The sequence below is a fragment of the Manduca sexta genome, chromosome 25 (assembly GCF_014839805.1).
Source record: "Manduca sexta isolate Smith_Timp_Sample1 chromosome 25, JHU_Msex_v1.0, whole genome shotgun sequence".
NCBI lineage: Eukaryota > Metazoa > Arthropoda > Insecta > Lepidoptera > Sphingidae > Manduca > Manduca sexta.
This window is the reverse complement of record NC_051139.1, coordinates 6,998,178-7,020,484: the sequence shown is the minus strand read 5'-3', so window position 1 is coordinate 7,020,484 and position 22,307 is coordinate 6,998,178. Positions and strand designations below refer to the sequence as shown.

At 33.9% G+C, this 22,307-nt stretch overlaps 1 long non-coding RNA gene across 1 annotated transcript; it reads right to left on the bottom strand.

Annotated features, from left to right (window-relative positions):
* Positions 1–2,365: 2,365 nt before the first annotated feature.
* Positions 2,366–3,473, bottom strand: LOC115441720. The gene is made up of 2 exons (XR_003938493.2): positions 3,315–3,473; positions 2,366–2,835 (listed from the first exon to the last, which is right to left on the bottom strand). It is a non-coding gene; the product is annotated as an uncharacterized LOC115441720 (long non-coding RNA).
* Positions 3,474–22,307: the final 18,834 nt, after the last annotated feature.

Here is a 22,307-nt window from a genome sequence, read left to right as displayed (position 1 = left end):
TACTTTAAATAATATACCATATGAATATCATAAGGATATTTTACGAGGTTGTACGAAGACCTTCCTTTGCCTCATGGATCATTAAAACCAAAGTCATTATTGTTAAAATGTTTTTGCCCGTTAATAAAGATTTGACCCGTCGTACACAAGTTCGGTCGATTTCATAAATCTAAATTGGGACAAATTTAAAAAACGGAGAATTTAACTAGATTAGTATTGAATTAGTCTTTTAGTGTATATTTCTAATTATTCAATTTGTCCCCCAAGCAATGTCGACCACGTCGAAGACTTAAAAGTTAATGGAGACCGTACTTTATAACCTATAACCATTGGTACTGACGGCGAATAAACGAGAATCAACCGTAACAGCAAGGAATTTTTTCATTGACCTGCCGTCAATGATTAATAATGTTATATTTACTAGCAATTAACCTGCTTACTTATCATGCACCATGTTTATTGTGTTATAATTACTCCAAAGACAATACACTCTTAGAAAATTTCCGCGCCTCGCCTCATTATCTGAGTTCAAATGTATAATAACGGTGACGCTATAATTTAAATAATTTATTTTATTTACGCAGTCGAGGTGATGTGTTGAATTTATTACATTTTTTCAGACGCACGTAATTTAATATTCAATTAGGTCCGTATGGACATGCTATTGTAGGTATACACCTCATTTTGTTAAAAAAAATGTACTATGAATTACTCGACTAGTAAGCCGCTTGCCAAATGTAGAAGTTATGCAGGGAATTCGTGTGTTTTCTAGCCAGCCTAACTCCAGTTATTTGTTACCATAACCATCAAGATAAGGACAACGGGGTAGCGAAGCACAAAAGCACCTTTACCATTTTCGATGAGGTTTCGAAAACGCAGCAAATGGTACTAGATGGACGACCTAAACCTGCCACAGTTAAGCAATTATACACATTGCTCTGAGTTAACAACAATTGAAATTGAGCATAATTCTTCAATAAGACACGAGCCATGAGCAATGTATATATTGCATCATACAGAGTACAGACGACCCGGTACTGCATGTATTGACTTAACATTTCTATGGCTTTCGCTGATTAGGTCAAAGAATGACTAACTTAGGTCATGGGCTTGTTCAGGCCGTCTAAATTATATTCTTGATATTACAGTGTCTGAACCACTCCAAGTACTGTCACTTCAGTTGATATTTTTAAGACGATTTAAAGCTTATGCGGGATCACGTCAAGGCATTTTCAAATGCTGATCCTTGCTACTGTTACCTGAGTTTTATCGTAATTACGTAAAATCACAATTCGAGTGTTAAATATGGATAAAAAATCTTACCCATTTTTTACAAAACTAAAGCGGATTTAGAACAATATTAAAAACAAAATAATGAGCAGAAACCAACGTGTTCGCCCAAAATAGTTATGAAATGCTTCGGTGAACAAATTATACTAACGCGGCTTCAGCATAGAATTTAATTAATTAAGTCTGCTTAATTTATGGATTGACACAAATTTACCAAACGCGCCGCACACGGGTGTATAAAATTGACTTACCACGTAGACATAATAATAATTGAATATATCTTAAAATATATAAACCCTGTATTATATAATGCCCCACTGCTTGGTACGAGCTTCTTCTACTACTGAGAAGGTTTAGGCCTTAGTCCACCAAACTGGCTTACTGCGTGTTCGCAGACTCTACACATTCGAAATTATGGAGAAGCTCCCAGGTTTAGGTTTCCTCACAATGTTTTCTTCATCGTTAAAGCTAGCGATCATTCACGACACGCTTCTTTTATCCCGAAAGGGTAGGTTATACCGCTACTGCTGCACCCACTCATGATGTAATAGAGGGCGAGCCTTTTGCCGTATCGGGCACAAATTCCTGACTTCGGGCTGATACTGAGTAGAAAAACCCAACATCGACTACAGTCGGACCGTCATACTACGTCATTGAGGCTATCAATGAACTGAACAGTAAATTAACAATGAATACACACGTAACATAATGAAGACGTATAAAAAGCGCTAAAAAATATCACTTGCATCTACAAAAAAACATTTTACCTTTTACAAGTGCAGTTTCTACGACCTTACTCAACATATACGAAATATATACTAATAAAAAAGAATGAATGCTAAGTCGGAGGAACTTAAATAATATAACTAATCTACATCCACTGACGTTGAAACAAATTTGTTACAGCTGGCTAGTGGTCACAATAAAGAAAAAGAGAAAGGGACATCACTTTCTCGATTCCCATCGAAATACGAATTCCTATTTCTTAGTTACAAACGTCTATTACTTATACTTTGGTCTGGTTATAAGAATAAAATTATTCCGACCGTAATTAAATATAAATTAAAATACATAGTTAATTGAATATTTAGATATATTTATGCTTAAAAATGCTTTGTTTTATATGTGGAAAAGTAGTAATGCCATAGCCTACTACAGATACAGTATAATATTCCATAAGAACCTTTTATAACACCTCACATTTATAACCCAAAATAATCAGGAATAATAATTGAGTGAGAACGTAATGCTATACAAAATGCATAACTTCCGAATAATCTTTGACCGAATTCACATTACGAGATAAAGTTATCTTGTAAACATCAGAGATAACTCACAGTTATCTGAATTCTAAACTGTTTACTGCACTTTGCATCTCGGTCCGACATTTCTCTCCCACTACGGCGCGGCAGCGAGCGCGCAACTCTCCAAGCCTGCCATTGGTTACTTCGATCGTATGACACCTCCATTTTTGCATGCCAGGTATCGTACGATTCTCTGGCGTCTGGCGTGGCTATTGTCTCGCCGCAGGGTTGCCATACTTTGCTGAAACAGTGGATTTTGATATCATTTTTACTGTTTAACTTTTTTTTCACATGAACGTAATAATTTCTGCTTTGCTACAGAACCCAATCGATGGTGTATGGTGACAGATCCTTACAACCAGTAGCGTAGCTTGCCTTAGAGGGGCCCTATACTAAAATTTGTTGAGGTTTTTCAGGGCATTGCGACCTTTTGAGCGCCCGCCGAGTTTAATGTATGTATAGGCCAAGTGGGGCCCCGAAAGCTTGGTGGCCCTGTATCATTGATACGGCTGATACGGCGGTACCTACGCCACCGATTACAACATTACAGACTACAGTAAAAATGTACCACATTATGTCAGTTATTTATGAAACAGGTTTTTATAAGTATCATAAACCGAACGGAATACAAAATCAAGCCGAATCATTTTTGCTGTCACACACTAGCGAAGTTACTTAAGAATTTGGTATTCGTTAGTAACTAGGCAAATGTTTCCTTACTTTGGTTGTTTCGAAAGAGTTAATTCTTAGACATGGTTTTCCTCCTTCGTACTGAGTAGTCTACAAAAATCTACCTTCCAAAATATTTCCGACGACACTTTATTGTTACTTAAAACTAAAACAGTCATTCATACCTAGAACTTTAATGACATATTTCATTTATATTGTTCGAAAGGTTTTTTTTCTTTTTTAAACACTAACTTGCGAGATCTCAAAAATAACAATAAAATGTAACCTTAAATTACCAAACTTACTACTTCGCGATTCTAGATCTCAAGAAGTTTTACTAAGTAACTTGTAAAACGTAATGTAAATTAATTCAAATTATTAAAAAAAAACCCGGGCCTACATTTTCATTGAACTTACTCTTCTGCGTCACAAGATATATCCACGTGTTACACCAATTACAACAACAAAAAACACGTGGAAGTTAAATACGTTCCTTTATTAGCAAAATTGTTATGCTTCTTGGTTTTAATTATAGCACATTAGGATTAAGATTTGCAGTAATTACACATACTTATACATAAACATAAAATTAATTGCGCATTATATAAACGAATCAAACCAAACCAAAAGGTCGGGAGAAAATTATAATTAATATAAAAAACCGCGATTAATTCGAAAATCATCATACCTATATTACAAGACTTCGTAATTCGTTTTAACAATGTTTTGGCCAACTATTACACTGATTTGACTCACTTAAACCATAAAACAAGTGGCCTATATCGGCATTAACTTACGGGAACAATCCTTAATACTTCATGAATAATTTTCCCTACATATTATAATCTTTTATGTATCAACAATCTTATTGATACATTAAATAATGATGACTAATATACTGATTTATTTAGAGATAGAAGATAAAATTAAAGAAATTTCTGACAACCCATAAATGACAAATGGCCTTCATGCTGTATGACATTGTCCATTGCCAAAATGGCCGCTATCATTAACTGTTTTTTCTAAAAGGGTCATTGATAACTAGTCGCAGTGGGCCGTTGTTTCATACCGTTCGGTACTAGATACCGTTGTGGTCTGATTTTTTTGCGCCAACGGTAATGTTTGTAGCTAATCTGATTATGACAAACGTTTTTCAATTTTGAAAATGACAGAACCAGAACGTCGAATACTTCAAAACGTCCTATTATTCACATGCCGTAAACTGACAGCGACTTTGTTCAAGTTGCAAAATAATGTTGCTAATAAATATCAAAATATACACAGATTTTCACATTGATTATAATTATAATAGGATAGATGAGTAATACAATTATAACAACTATGGAAAAGAATTTAAGTGAAATGATTGGTTAATTTACAGAAATGTAAGAAGTACATTTGTTTTAAGATATTATTTAAATTTTTTGGCAGTAAAATATTGCGTTTTGGGGAAAATAAATCTGAATTATCTGAAATGCTTATTTCTCCGCTTAATCCCTCCATATTTAACAGTAAAGACATCGACAGTCATCGATAAATCCGCCATAGCGAGCCGAGGTTATAAAGCTAAAACAAATCCGGCATTATTAATTAATAAAAATATTTTAACATTTAAATTATCATTCACAACATTAAAATTGGTGTTATTGATATTACTCGTAATATAACTATCGATAAGGCAAATTAATATTTATTATTGTTTGCCCTTGAGAAAAACTAGCTTCTTCCGTTTGAGAAGAACTTTTTGAGGTTTTTGAGTAAACTTTACAACTTTCTTTCTTACATAAATTAATGTTCGTGAGTAAGTTCGTAAATCTTCCAATCTCGGCTTAAATATACATCAAAAAACGACGCAATCTAGTGTTTCTGGTAAATTACATATTTTATCAATTTCATCTATTTTTTATATGGAAACTGTTTTTACCAGAAGTCAAATCAATGTTGTGGAACACTATTACTTATAATTCAAAAAGCATCGAATAATGGTCGTCCATTTGTATATTTATTTGCGGATTACGTAATGAACGACAAAGATCAAGTAAAGGTTGTGTTTTTGAACCTTAATTAAATGTATACGTAAAATAAAGGAAAAAAGAAAAGACCTGCTAATTAAAACAAATAACTAAATGGTTTTTCCCGCTGCTTTTTTGTTTTATTAATTTCACGTAAGTAATTAGTTACTAAAAAAATAAATTGGCAATCCTTGACTTCCTTCTTGTCACAGAGATTAAGCGTCCAAGGTCGTCAACATCTAGCTCGTATCAACACTGGTCGTCTTGTCACTGGTGGTAGGTCTCTTATATGTGAGAGTCCGCCTGGGTAGGTACCACCGCAATGTCTATTTCTGCCGCCAAGTAGCAGTGTGTAGTTACTGATGTGTTCCGGTTCGAAGGATATTGTAGCCAGTGTAACTACTGGACATAATGAGACTTAACATCAAACGTCTCAGGATGGCGAGCGCAGTGGTATACCAAACAATAATTTGTAATTCAAGGTGATGGATGATGTTTCTACTGTTTATGGTCGGTCGTATCGCTTACCAGCAGGTGAAAGGTAAATTCATCTCCCCATTCAAAGCAATAAAAAAAAATCAAGTGATGATCCTGATCGACATCATCTACTGTTGGGTTGGTTTTTTTTGGTTTGGTTGGATTGACTTTCAAGCTGGGGTTTTAAGTAATTATGTAGTAGAAACACATGGTATAATATTGTTACCAGTCTAATGGCCTACTTTGTAGAGCGCCAATATTCAACAGAAACCACAATGAATTATAGTTCATGAACCCAAAGATGAATGAACATTGTGGACCATACAATATTTGTCAGTGTGGAAATAAAATCGATTTGCCCCACTGTTCACTCGCCTACCCCACGGAAGTTATTTATTTTTACACTCGCGCTATCACAGTAACTAGAAACAATTTAGAAAAACGATGTTTACTGAACAGCCATTTACCTGTAATAATCGGAATTGTAAGGTAATTTACTTGCATAAACCAAGTTAAAAGGCCAGTTAAGATAATGTTCCTCCCATCAAGGAATGGTCATCGAGGTCCTCTATGAGGTAAATATATTAAATATCGCATCAATTTTATTAATATTTGCTGGTGGTAGGATATATTTTATATCCGCCCGAATAGTGGTACCATAGTGGCCCACGTGAGTGCGTCGCGTTCTGGGATCAACCTGTGTATATCCGGTTTCGACAGGCCGGCATAATCATGTCGACTGTCGAGGGGTAATCATCTCTCGTCAGTCGACATTCTATTGGATCCCACTCCACTTACCATCAGGTGTAGTGGGGACACTGGCGTGCCCGTATAAAAAAAATACAATATGAAAACAATTAACATCGTGTCGCAACTCTAGATGAGTTTTTCGAATCTGTAAGTCTCTTACCGTGCTGGAATCCTTTAACCGCCTCGGGAGTCGAAACCACTATATAGGAACCTGTTGCTGGTACAATCAGGGACCATTGGCAAGATGCATTTGAACAATCGATAACGCTAACGTTATGAATGGGCATGACATATTTTAGCGATATACTTATCAATAAGATTATGTTTAATCCATATTTTTTTGTTTCCTATTAGTGTTGCTACTCGAAGAATGCATCTTCTCTTCGATCCCAGACGGCAATGCATAACTACATGAAATCAATGAACGAAAGTCTTGTATTGCAAATAATTAATGTCTATAATATCACGGTTTACAACTATGTAAGAACATTTAATATACCTTAATTATATATTGAGGATAATGTAGGTAATAATTATGTTAATAATTATCATAACTCGATTTTTATTGAAGCGGCCATGACAGCTCACTTATAAAAAATAAAAACATATCATAGGAAACATCATTTATTATTCTTTGTTATGTAAACTCCAATTCTTTTTTCAAGCGCAGCTGCAGTCCACGTGACGATCACGCACCTCCGGTCGATAAGTTAAACGAACTTTGTAATGTTGATAAAAGTATAAACACCGTCTCTAACAATGTCTGGTGCCATACTATTGTCAATATAGTCGATAATACGTAATAGGCCATCACTAGGTCACACGAAGGGCCGATAACAACAACCGTCATATTTAAAAAAGGAACGTGTTCTATTACGCAGTTTCTTTCGAAAATGGCGGAAATTTTATTGTCTGTGGAAACTTATGTGAATGGTAAATGGAATTGTATCAGAATTTATATTACGCATTAATATTTTATATTTTAACTTTATTAATTTGTACTCAGTTATAAAGGACTAGCGGCATTTTGCGGGCGCTTTTAAATCTGTAAAAGCTTCAAACAAATTTAAATTCATCTTTTCATATTTTGTCGCATGTAATTTCACAGTTAAACAGTTAAACTAAACATCTATGCTCGATGTGTAAGCTATTTAACTAATGAACAATAATTTATCAATATAAGTAAAACTACTTACAGACAATTACAAATTACAGTATAGAACTCAGAGTGGATTTATGTTTCAAATAAATGCTGGCCAAGGCTATGAATTCAGATTCGCTATCATAGAATATCACATCAGCGATATACAGATATCACAGGCATATGACATTTAAATATATGGGGACTCTGTAAAGAGGTGAATTGGTGTTAAATGGCGGTACCATGGTATACCAGTAGCCCGTGGGAGGGGGGAGGAGATAGTTTTTTTGTTAAAATTCCCTTTTTTAAGTCTCGCCCGGCGCTCCGTGGCGGCAAAAACCCACAATACGCCTCGAGCCCGTTTCCTCATGTAGTAACAGTCAAATATAGGTAGTTACTATTTATTTTGCTTTATGCCTTTCACATTAGGTATTATGTTTACTTTTACAGGTCATAAAAATAATGTCTGTAAAGCCTGTAAGTGATTCAGGCCACGTACCACGCAAAAATATAATGAATACACAAGTCAATAAAGTTTAAAATAACATAAAACACGTTTTAGGAATTTTTAAAATGTTTCAAAATTTATTACACACCTCTTATTTAATATAATAATTCTCCCAGATTAAAAACAACTAAAATATAAGAAGTAGGTATACCGTTATTAAATACATAATTACATCTTAACAAAAAATACACAAAAAAATGTTCGTATCATTTTAAAACAAATTATTCATCATTCTTTTCCTCGAACTATATCAATTTAGCAAAACAATTTAGGAAAATAACATTTATGCAATATCAGTCGTGGTTTACATGATAATAACAAGTTTGTTTACAAGGCTTTTATCACGTTAGTAACTAGATTAATAAAGATTTATAATACTTAATGCTGTATTATCTACGGTTCGTGGTGGTCGAAATTTCTATCTAAAGGTCAATGAATGACAAATCTTTTAATTTCCACGTTATCTACAGTCGATGATATCCGCCTAAAGTATTACTCCTTGCTTATGCGTCTGTTCTTTTTGTTGGCTTGGATACTAAGCATTAAAATATCTCTTTTATTTTTTTGTTTCATTAACCCATTATTGAAACATGTAAAACCGGACTACAAAATAAAAACCTCGCGAAAGTGTGATAAATTATGGAACTAATTTCTTGTTGAAAAAGAAAAAGGCGACCTCAAAGCGTGTTTTTTATTTTCCTGGTCAGGCTATAGTTTAAATTTAAAATATGTATGCCGATATCTAGGTATTAGTATAAAACTTACGTTGCAAATTTTCAAGAACGAGCATCTTCATTATTCTCACCAACAAATACCGTCGTGGTATTTGAAGGAGTATCAATAATTTTTTTATTAAAGTTAAGTTTTTTTATTTTTATCTAAATACGTTATTAACGAAGAGTTAATAAAACATATCGACTTGTAAACAGAGAATATTCGAAGCTAATAATTAAAAAATATTTCAGATAAAAAAAATATAGGTTACTCAGATATAGTATATCCATTCAATACTTTGAAAAATGGAAGCTCTATCAAAATATGTTCTAAAAATCTTTATATTAGTAGGAATGGAGGTACTGTTAGTCACAGTCCGACACATAGCTCACAACCGTACTCGCGTGTATAAAAATACAATATAAATAATGTAAAAAATTAAAGCCGCTGTGGACGTTTATAAATAATAATAAAGTCAAGAGGTCAAAGAGCATTATTCGATTTAATAACAACATATAATGAATACATTAACTTATTTAAAAAAACCTTTATTTTAGCAAACTTTCAGTCTACAACGGTTCTACCAAGTTACTGCTCCTTCATAAGACATTTGGCCTTACACCACATCATTAATAGGTACAACTTATTGCATTGCATTCTTTATAGTTTTATTGATGTTCTTATGAATCAACGAACTAACAGGCCGAAGAACGCACGAGGTTTGTCTCACTTTCCCAAACAGCTCCTACGTTAGAATGTTGTTTTCCAGTCAAATACCTATCATATATAAGCACAGGAAAGCTACTGTTCTTCTTCATGTCAATTATAATTACAAAATACAGTTATACTAGAAAATACCCTGAAATCATCCAAATCATCTCTAGATATTTTTATACCGACACCAACGTGACTCCACTACGCATGATTGTGAGTTAAGCAGCATCCAGATAGTCGTAGAGACCTCAATATCGAATTATTAACAGAAACATCTGATAAACAAATCAATCAATTCCGAACCTTAACACCGGTCCAGCGAATACAATAGGTAGTGAAAGTCGAAGATAACAAGCGACGTGCACAACAGAACGTCGGGTCTGACCGCTAATGATACGAATTTATGAACGGAACAGTTACATAATTAAGATATACCACGTAGTACATTGAGAAATAGCTGTTGAGTAACCGACCTCGGAAAACATGCGTAGAACGACTACGCTGTGAATTCTTAACGTTTGTGACGTTTTCCAACATCTATGGCCTAATTCTGATGCAGGGATATAAATAGGTTTAATATTTGATACCCTATTTTCGATATATAACCGGAAAGAGTAAGTAATAACAAGGATAGAAAGAAGGTAATTCAAATGTCCGATTAGTTTTGACCAAAGTAGGGTTTCTCCGTAATCTACGAGTTATCGTTGTGATCTGTTTGTTTAGACGGTATTTTATTTATTAGTAACACTTATCGAAGTGTTAAAACAAACGTAAACAAACATTTTCTCACAAGTAATCGTAAATCTTAATCATAAGTCTCTACGTAAAACTTGATGTCATTCACCGCGTTTTTAAAACTGTACACTCAATTGCACAAGAACAGCGCTTTGGTCACTATGTTTCATGGATGCTTCTAGAATGTACGAAGGTTGATCACGTAGAATCGATCTTATTAGGATATTGCTTGCTTGAAATTGCGTCGTTGAACGCTACAAAACAAATGTAGATAAAAGAGTTTGTTAATTTGGATTATTCTTTTTTAAATAGAGAGGATCAAAAATGTTTTGGCATATTTAGTGCTTATTAATCTACTAATATTTATATTGTATTGTAACCACGTAATGTGTATCCAGAACATCAAAGTAAATGCGAGTGCTCTGAGAACCTTAGAAAAGTGAAAAGAAAAATGAGAGATCGGCTCCCATAGATTTATTTAAAAATACCAGCAGATACATTACATAGATAAGTACACAATAAAGCATTGTTTTAGTACACGTAAAGATTGCTTACACGACATTATCATGTATGTCAAATTTACACCAGCACGATGTGTGTTCTCCCACAATGTCGATTACTATCACGTGCTATAAATGCACGTGATGCTTTACCAAGAATATAGACAACCTTCTACTAATAGCGAAATTAGTGAGCGCTTACTCTTCGATGGAAATTGCAGTCGGATAAACATTTACCCCTCCCATCTCATGAGATCATTGTTGTCAATAATAAACCATAGATACCTATTGCCTTATTGACTTGATCTAAAATGCACTATCATCCTGACAGCACATATAATATCAACCCTGTATTATATACCTGCCCACTGCTGAGCACGGGCCTCCTCTACTACTGAGAGGGATTAGGCCTTAGTCCACCACGCTGGCCTAGTGCGGATTGGTAGACTTCACACCCCCTCAAAATTCCTATAGAGAACTTCTCAGGTATGCGGGTTTCCTCGCGATGTTTTCCTTCACCATTAAAGCAAGCGATAATTCACAAAGAATACACACATTTTTTTTTTTGAAAAATCAGAGGTGTGGACAGCACATAACCAAAATAAAAAAAGCACCGATCAGTTTGTTTTTTTGGGTGAAATTATTAAACCAAATGACCAGCAAGATGCTGATCTAATGGTAAGCGCTAATTCAACTCTTGCACAATATTAACGTCATCCACATTACACACCATTGCGTGGCACTGCACTCGGCTGTCTCTCATATTACTTGATACTAATATCAAACTAACATACACACATACTTTACATCTTTATCCCCGAAGAGGTAGGCAAAGGTGCAACGTTGGTTGTTGAACCAACTAACCTTAGTTCGCCAGTTTAGTTCATCCCATGATCAGAAAAGAGGCGAAACTATGGCTATATTGGACACAAACTCCTGCCTTCAGGCTGATATAACAGAAAAACCCAAATCACTGCCCGTGTAAGGATTCGAACCTGGGACCTCAGAACCGTGTCGTACCGCGCACGCAATACAACTACGCCACTAAGGCAGTCTTCAAACTAACATGACATATTTTCCTCTTAAACGTTGTTATTTGGAACTCCAATGACCGCGAGACTGCCCTGAGCCGGGCAACGTCCGACGTTCTTTTTACCGTGGACTTTGATCGAACTTACTGTTGACACAGCTCGATCAGACTTTGCCTTTACATTCCGATAATATTATGAATCAACATGTTCCAATACCTTTGTTACTCAATATGCGATGCTGACAATACAAGTATAAATATTATAGACTAGACAGTTATAATGGAAATTGATTACAGAAATAAAGAAGTAAGAGAAGATAATATGTAAATATAATATAATATGAAAGAATTTTATCCACCCTTACCTAATCCCACTTCCCTTTCTTTAAAGCTATTTATTTATGAGAACATAAATTGACCTATTAACTAATTTGTTACCTTAAGCAAGAAATACAACGTCAGATGTAGGAAAATTATGAACAAAAAGAATTTTATTTATCAAGTAATTGGCCAATCCTGTGGAATTCTTGTCCATGTTTATGAGTTCCCTTTAAGAACAGATTTCCTCTTGCCTTGAATAGTTGTGCAAACTTCAAATACTTCTTACTTTAATACATTACAGATATAATATACTATTGATATAATCTTATATTTTTGGCGTTAATTTATCTGAAGGAATAGATTTCTGAGGAGATGATGAGATAATCTGCATACCTTTTTATACGAAAATGAAAGCATCTAAATCTTAAAACATTAAAGGCCACAGTAGTGAAAGAAACTAGTAAAGCTCAACACCTTTCACTCCTACAAGAGGCCTGTACCCTTCAAACGCCATACTTGTACCTATGACAATCACCCGATGACCAGGTACTTTATGGAGAAGGCGATTTAATCTTACGAAGTTGTCATGTTGTGCTTCCGTTGCTTTGAACTTCAGTAATCTAAAATATAGGAAACAAATTTCTTTATCCTAATCTTGTATGTATGTACATCATCTATTAATAAATTATATAACCGAAGAACAAAGTGAATAAATTTTATTGCTAATTTTACTGCGATAAAAAATGTTACTCCACAGCACAATAGTTTTATAAACAAAGATAAATTTATATAATATAAAAAGTATGCTATTAATTCACAGTACAAAACGACATAGAGCATATGCAGCGCTAGTATTCGAAAAGAAATTCAGAAGTTGTAGCAAACCCACGGCCATTGGTCTAACCAATGACAGTCTTCTAAGACTGGCGACATTCATAAACATTCATGCCTGCCATAAATATATTTTTTCTAAAATGCCCGTGAGTTGAGAGACTAATCTTCATTTTGAATAAACGATCCCAATCTTTTTTTTATGTCAATTTTTTCGATTATTATAACAGAACAAAGTTTTTTGAAATTTTTAAAAATGAGGTGTTTTTTTACTCGTTATAAAATTAAAGATTACGATTGAGATCCTTCGTTGAAAACGGCTGTGAAGATAGATCCAAAATCCAAACTCAAGCACATTACACGTGCTTCTACGTACTCATTTTACGATCTGAATAATGAACCAACTTGTAATTGCGAATCTAGTTAATAATATGTATGTTATTGAACAAGTTCATAAATATTCAATACACAAAGTAATTTATTTTATTGATTTTAACTTAAACACTCCATCGAGAACAAACGTAAGTTTTTAATACATTATTGTAAAGTTATATATAATTATACATGCTTGTAATCCATATTCAAATGTTTTAATGTATAAAACAACTTAGAAACACTAGTCGTAGCGTAAGTGCTTATTCAATCTAAACTTATACCATAATAAAAGTAATTTAGACGCATTATCTTTAAGGTCATCAATTTGCTAATATTATTCATAAAATACATCAGTGATCCATGCGAACACCGTTTTGTCGTCAGCCAAAATAAATACGATATAAAAGTTGACCTTTGATCATTTTTGGACTCCGACCATAAACACGACTTAAATCTTACAACTTGTGTCACGTAGTAAATCATATTTCGTGGGAAGTGATTCTTCATAACCAAATATTAGTTCGACAATTATGCTTGTCATTATTGGCACCGCACGATCATCATAAATGACGTTTATCTTCCATAATCACTCTAATTTTTTGTATAAATTTGGGATAAAGGAAAGGAAATCTGGTTGTTATTGAACACACTTAGAATCGACGTAATATGTATTAACTTCCTTATTTCATCAGTTTCTTCGTATGAATTTATAAACATTGATAAGTTGTCTTAACTGCGAGTATTTTAGTAGTTTGTTTACTAATCGGCGTGCGATATCTAAATTTCTAGAAAAATAAAACTGTTATGTTACTTGTTTGATTTTTTGCTAACTTATATTATAGGAATAAAAATCAAACGTGTTTACTGTTTAGGTATGTGAAGCCTAGATTTGTCCGTAGTCGCCGTTGAGTCTAGAATGTATTGATTTTTGCTGGCATACGTACGTACCGACAACGCGGCTTTAACCATAGCCGTAATTACGTCATTCGAACGTTCCAGATTCTTCGAAGAACATTTATCTTTGGGGATTAAACCATCGCCAGTATAATCCCCTAAACTAAAAGTTTACAAATCAAAAACATTACCGAAATTATTATAATTAGCAGTATGAAGACAGTAAAATATATTAATCAACAAGTCTTTGATAACCTCAAATAATGCAATAAGACACGAAATTTCAAAACCCGACCAAATTCAGTATTTAATATTGACGTATATTCTATATAAACTATTTGTTCAAAATTTGAACTAAAATGGCAACCGAAACGTCACAGTTATAACCTATGTATTCACTCGAACAACAAATAATTTTACTTATTTGACTAATATTTTTTATTCACATCCAGGTTTACACTTATATTATGACATCATGCTGTCAATGTTGAAATCATTCTAAAGTCAGGTGTAGGGATTGCAGTACAATTGAGTCGAACACAATGAGTGTACGATATGCCAGATCTAGCACGTAATACATACATATCGATGGTATTTAATAATATCCAACAGTAACACCCAGCAGTTCTCCATGACATTGGCCACGTCATATGCATAGGAGATTCGCAAACACACCTCAGACCTTCAGTAATCAAAAACCGGCCGTTACTTATACACGGCCAACTTTATTCATAAATAAAACACTAAGTATGATATACAACATACTTGCACGCTACCGTGTAAAAATATCGCCTGAGGTTACCGACATAATGAGCGGCAACCAAAACAAATCAACTGTACGCGACATCAAGGCAATCTGCAATGTCTAGTATTGCGAACGAAAAACGGAAATTAAATTAAATATTCTCACACGAATATCGATAAAATTTACATTTTATCTTAACAAATGCGGGTTGCAAACGGATAACTAAGATAATTTAGTTTAGAATAGCTCGCATAGCTGAGATATTTTGTTATACTTACCGACGCCGCAAACGATGTAACCTGACTTATGTCCTTTGTCTAATTTTCTCAGTCATGCGAGCTAAACTAAATTAATAACGTAGTTCTCGGTTGACGTTGAGTTATATGTGATAGATCTATATGATAGTGCTATTTGTCCGTAAACCGTACGAACGGGCCGGCTCGACCAGGGTACTACCATCTCCCAGAAAATCATCATGAAGTAACCCTGTACTGTTGCGTTTCGTATCTATATTAGTATATTATAATCATATCTGCCTTTCTACCTGTCTAAACCATCACGGCCCGAACGGAAAGGTTCGCCAACTCTTTTTTTTGTCGCCCCATAACCTTTGGAATAGTTTGCCGGCGCGCGTGTTCCCTCTTTCCTATAATCCTGGGTCCTTCCAAGGTAACGTTAAAGAGTAGCTAAGCCAACATGAATGTGTCGAATGTAATACTCTTTTGTTGCCGATCGATACTTTATCAGGACGGCATTGCGCTTACAATCAGGTGTAGCGCAGTCACATTGTCGGGCCACAATAAAAATAAATCGAAAGCCTAATAATAAATCTGCACGGTTTCTTACAGCACAACTGTGGCAGAACGTATAAGCGAATACAAATTTTTAATACACTGAGTGATCATTATATTGTAGACAATATTTCTTCTGCCCACTGTATTCTAGCCAATATTTTGATATCCTGTAAGATACATTAGTTTTAGTGCGTATCTAATTTAATCAGAGAATGCGGATTCATCCATATATATTTTGCATATAATATACATGTATATTCCCATAATGGTATATCTAAATGTTACGTTACGTAATTTCTAACATTGCCATTCAACATAATATACTAAAAAATAACATAAAATAGATATATTTTATTTGATGTGCGTTTGAATATAATTTAATGACCACCAATCAACGGTTACTAACTTTTTTATTTTCAGTTAAAGTATATCTGCGCAGATCGCTATCCGGATCCAATTCCACTTACTATCAGGTGGAATGAGTCCCTTTGCCATGCCTCTATGAAAAGAAAAAATCACCTAGATTTATCAATTAAATTTTTCTTCAATCAGTTGTTACAAATTACAAAACCAATTTATTTTTCTATGTGTGTGATCTTCCTTTAGTTATGGCCATCCTATTATGTCCTACGTATACCGTTATAGCCATCGATATATATGTACGACGTACATTATAATATTTTGATTAAATACAATTTTTTACCTAAAATGGAACTCACAAAGCTGACAATGACATTGGCGAAATTCATGACACAAGACGAAGGTCAAGAAAATAAATATATTCCCACATACCACTTCTAGATGACCTCATGCGGAACGGGTTATATAATAGCTTATCAAAAACCATTTTCAATTTCATTTGTAAATCAAGGTCAACAAGAACACCTGACTTCAGCAATTGCATACAAAATCATCACGACACACGGAAATGTGTGAAGGCTGTAGTGCTAATTAAAAATGGCACTTCCATACACATAACTTAGAATATTAATAGAGAAAGACAATATGTGATAACCTCATAAATACGTTACAATAATAAAAATAATTTATGTGCGAAGAAATCATTTCGTGATGATTGATGCGATGGTTCGATCTTCTGTCTGTGGAAATTTTAGAGGCTAAGGGTTATGAGGTAGGAGGTCTTAAATTCGACGTTGAACGGACATTTCATGTCTTTTTTTTATAAACTTTGCCCAGGATTAACATCAGGCAAAAGACTCGCCTGGTTAACTCTACGCCTGTTTACAAATAGTAAAAACATCATACATATCTTCCCTTTACGAAGCGTGGTACTACCCAATATTGCGCTCGTTCCATTCGGGCATCTACTTATTTATATCTTGACAATGATTGACAGAGAACCCGTGACTATAAATACTAGAAGCGTCCAACTTTGGATACAAGGCCAGCACAATTGTGTCGACTGCCGAGAGATTATCATGTCGTCAGCCGACACTTTATTAGCACGCTACTTACCATCAGGTGCAGTGTACTTTGCCGTTTCTGGATAAATATTGCCATTGGTCTCACAGTAGTAAAATATGTTTTATAACTGCTAGTAAACGCTGTTATAAAATTCTCTTCTATTATACAATTTATAGTATAATTACACAGATTACAATGTCAAACCAGTAAGTCTTACTGGAACTTGGAAATATTTGCCGAAACATATAACATCAAATCCGTATATTGCAATTACGAGCGTTCTAATCAAAGGACAACTTTAATAGCCGTATCGATAAAAACACCGAAAGATCTCCTATTTATCTAAACCACCTATGAAAGCTTCCATTGGAACGCCCGTAATTTCGAACATACGGATTTGTCCCCGTAAACGGAATAGAGCCCTCTGACCTTAATTAAAAATGTACGTAAATTAATAAGGTCTAACCGATTACAATCAAAATAATTGTTCAACACTTCGTTAGGTGCAAATTTTAGTTTTAAATATTAAAAAATTAAGGTTGATTTTTTTAATCTGACATTGCGTTTATGACAAGAGTCGGCTTATACAAACACGATGGACTTTTGGATGAGCGCTTTAGCCGCGCGCAACCCTTGAAAATTAAGCGACCATGTTGAGGACAACCCTCTAACGGATTAGAAACCTCGGCTCAGGACGGTCACTGGAGGATGAGATATAAACGATTATGAATGAAGTTGAAGATAGTTTCGTTTGCTTGAACAGAAACAAAAACCATTGATACACGTATCCGGACGAACATTAGACAGATCGCCGAGTAATTTAAAATTTGACATGCGCAAATTGTTCTAGACATTGTATTCGAACGAGACATTTATTTATGCATCTACATAACTGTTACGGTATAAAAACTTGGATAAAAAATCTATGACATACTGCGTAGTATGCAGCAATTTATAGTAAAATGCGGGGAATAACTGATGTTAAGCCCAAACCGGTAAATAATAATAATAGTATATACTGTCCCACTGTTGGGCACGGGCCTTCTCGGTACCGGTAAATACTTAAGGTAAATAGGTAACGTTAATAGAATTGTAATGTTAATAATATTAATGTTTTGCATATGATAATTTCCAAACGCATTATCAACAATATCAAGTTCAAAGAAGTTACATAATATCTAATATTTATTTTTCTTAAACTATTTGACATTTAGAAAAATATTTTATTATTTATATTTGATTATTATTTTTGTAACGAAAACTGTATTTTATGTTTAATTAAGTAATAAGTATATCTGACAGAATTTGTTAATCGATAACCAAATTATCCCACGTATAATAATGTAACTGCAGATTCTGCGCAAGTTCAAACTTTTATGAAACTTTTCATTTAAAAATCAAACTTACTGTTTTTTTCCTATATTGTAAGCAATACTTTTATTATAGGTATCGTAACTCGTAAAAATAGAGAAAAAGTAATATTGATGTAAACGACCCGAGCTACGCTTAATTTCAAGTGCGCACTAAAGGTCACTGACACTAGACCCGCCTTATAGCTTAATAGGTTTCAGAGCTATTGAGTGAAGTTCATGACGTTCGCAAATCCAGTGGAGAACTTAACAGAATATTTCAGAGACATTAGGAATCTTAAATAAAATATTTTGACGTGAAGCCACTATTTGGCTATTAGAATTTTAAATCTGTCTATTATGTGTTAAACAAAAACAATAATCATAAATACTTACCCCCTTATTCATGGACGTTATTTATCTAAAGTAAGCAATGCTCCGCTGCTATGATAGCAAGTCTGTTTCTCAGTGCTGACGGCATAGCAGCCTTCGCATTGCGTAGACATAGGGCCGTTGGGATTGGCTAATATTGAGATACAACTTGAATCTAGTTGGCTGTCAAATATGTAAACAAAGCTGAACAAACTGCAAGCTGTCAGATAAACAAAGCTGAGAAAAGGACTTGTTATCACAGCAATGCTCCGTCCTTAGATAAATAACGTCTATGAATAAGGGGGTTAATGTTTTTAATGAATGTGGGATAAGTATAACACAAAAAATTATCCCTGCATGACTAAAATACAATAACATGTAACATTCCAGGTAAATAGATACTATAAAAACCTAATAAATCTAGTACATGCTTGTTACTTTTACAAAGAAGCAGATAGTTGTTAAGAGTTGAAGCAATGACGTCAGTTAATGCATACGTATTACTATTAAACACACAAGCTTCGAACATTCAGCAAATAAGAACAAATTTAGTACAGGCTTGTTTTGGAAAAGGATCTATCATCTGACCATCTCCACACAAGCACGTCAAACTTGAAATAGTTGTAAAAATATATTACCATCAAATTCACTCTAAAAAGTTTAAAAAAACCAAATTCATGTTCTGCCACAGAGTTGTCGCAGACGCCTCAATTGTTGCTTAAATGTAAAAATAACATCAACAAATCGTAAATATTTTGTTGTTAATGATTTTTGCTAATTTGCGTCATTTAGCCCATAATCTCCTATCGATACAATACCTCCTAAACGCAGTACAATCGATACGTGTAACAACATCGTTTTAATAAAAAATAAAACTGACTTCAAAAAACACTACTATATAAAAACAAAATTATATACGTATATGAACTTTATATATGAAGCTGGTGCATTATATAAAGTTAACATTGTTTTCGTATATTTGATAGTGTATTTGCTCAGGTTAGCTGGCAATTTTAATCAGGTACCGACACCAAATATCAAGTTCATATTCGAAACTTAAATTATTTATTGTTTTTTTTAAATTTAATTATGGAATAGCGAAAACAATACATAGAGTCATTTGTTGCTAGCTATTGAAGAATTTCATTGTCTATCTCTGAGGATCTTCATTAAATCCTAATTATATTATTTGCTATATTTTCCCTGAAAAAATTAATAAATAAGGAAGTAGTTTAAGAACATCGCAGACATAAAAAGTTACATGCATACGGGCCCAATACACAACCTACCTTTTTTTAAGTCTGTAAAAAAGGCATCAGCATCATAAAGCTCTCGCATATTCGCCTTGTCTACATAACTTGTATTTTTCCATAAAAACAACATGCGAGTCCAGTAAGTAAAATTCCATGTGTCGAGATTATCGCAATCAATGTGAATTCAATGTAATGAGTTGATCCTTGAACATCATGAAGTTAATTACTTTATTTCCCTAAGTACGTACGCGTTTAGTAACATTTAACTTGGATTTTATGATCGTTTACGACTTGAAGACAATTTTTTTTGAGATATGCCGTGCTAGGATCGAAAACGAATAATATTAGCGTCCCGCCCCAACTTTAAATGAGCAGCAAAGAATATATGCATACTTTTTTACTGTCGTCGATAGCATTTAGATGGACAGACAGACGCGGCGCAGGAACTGTTTTGTTATACATAGTGATATAGTAATAAAACCTATCATAGCTAAACATAATATTTTCATCGACAACACACTCTCGACTCCTAGCCAGGAAATATACAATAATAAGTTTCTTAAGGAACTAAAGTGCCTATTCAGACGCCACTTCATATTATATATATACAATTGGAACTTAACAATGCTTTTTACCGAGAATTTCAATAAGAGCATATAAGCAATTTGCTTAAAAATCAAAACATAATCATTGAATGGATAAAAATACGAATGCGTATTATTTGTTTGTGTTCTAGAACATTCCAAACGCCCAAATCGTGCCAAACCATATCATTGGGTTTATACAAACATACCATTGAAAAAATGTTAATTTTGTTGCTAATTAGGGTATAATTAATACTAATTTGTGGGCAGGTATTATGCATTGTTAATTATACGTGTTGTTGGTTTCCAACTGTACAATATATTGGCTCAAATATTGTCGAAACATAGAGGAATTTTCAAAAGATATTTGTCCAGGAGATACGGACATAAATTTACAAAAATCAAAAACTTAAAATCGTTGTAAAAGAACTACATGCTTCTGATATCTAAAATAACACTTTGCACCCAATATCAATCATATTTTTATTCTTCATTTCTATCATGACTTATCTTCTCCTACTGAATTCTGGTTTCCATCTACAAAAAAATATATAACCCTTCTACGAAATTACCAGAAACTCGTACAGTTCAAGGCTGACCAAAACTCCCCCAACGAGATATGAAGTAACAGTTAATCAAATCTAATTGCTCGTGGTGCGTTAACCAACAACTATCCGACATTAAATTCTCACACGTCCTAGAGTTAATAAGGAAGTGAAACTTCTTTGTATGACGGGACACACCTCTATATATTTTGACAAAGCGAGTCACTCCGGAAACAAAGGAGTATTGAGTTAATGGCTAGTAGTATAATAATAATATTAGGCCTGTATATACTGTCCCACTGTTGGGCATGGGCTTCCTCTACTATTGAGAGGGATTAGGCCCTAGTCCACCATGCTGGCCTAATGCAGATTGATAGACTTCACACGCCCTCGGAATTCCTATAGAGAACTTGTCAGGTACTTATGCAGGTTTCCTCACGATATTTTCCTTCACCGTTAGAGCAAGCGATAATTCACCAAGAATACACACATAATTTTTTTTTAGCTTAGTATTATTGGGTTAAAAAAGTGCTTAGTAGTATGATAATCGGTACAGTTTAATATTCCGAAAATAACTTGGCATGAGGTGGGAACTTTTATGTGCCTTTCAATCAGAGCGTTAAATTGACGTCATTGCGTAAAAACCAGTAAGAACATAATTTATTATAATACACTGTTTGAACTCATAGCACTTATGAAGATACCGGTTTTGTAGCGGATGCCTGAAATAGCACACTAGAAGATTCATTCTAAAAGTTAATTATTGCTAAAACTATGATCATGCCTTGGTAACCTTAGCGAAAATAATGAGTACTTTTATTTATTACACATTTAACAGCATACGGACATACAAAACTTTTAAGTACAAAAAAATAAGAGGGCTGTTTGGCAGCTGACAAAAAGTTAAGAAAGAAAAAAAAAGTTAAACGACTTATTTATTATATTTCCATACCTAACTCTGTTCAATGTAATGAT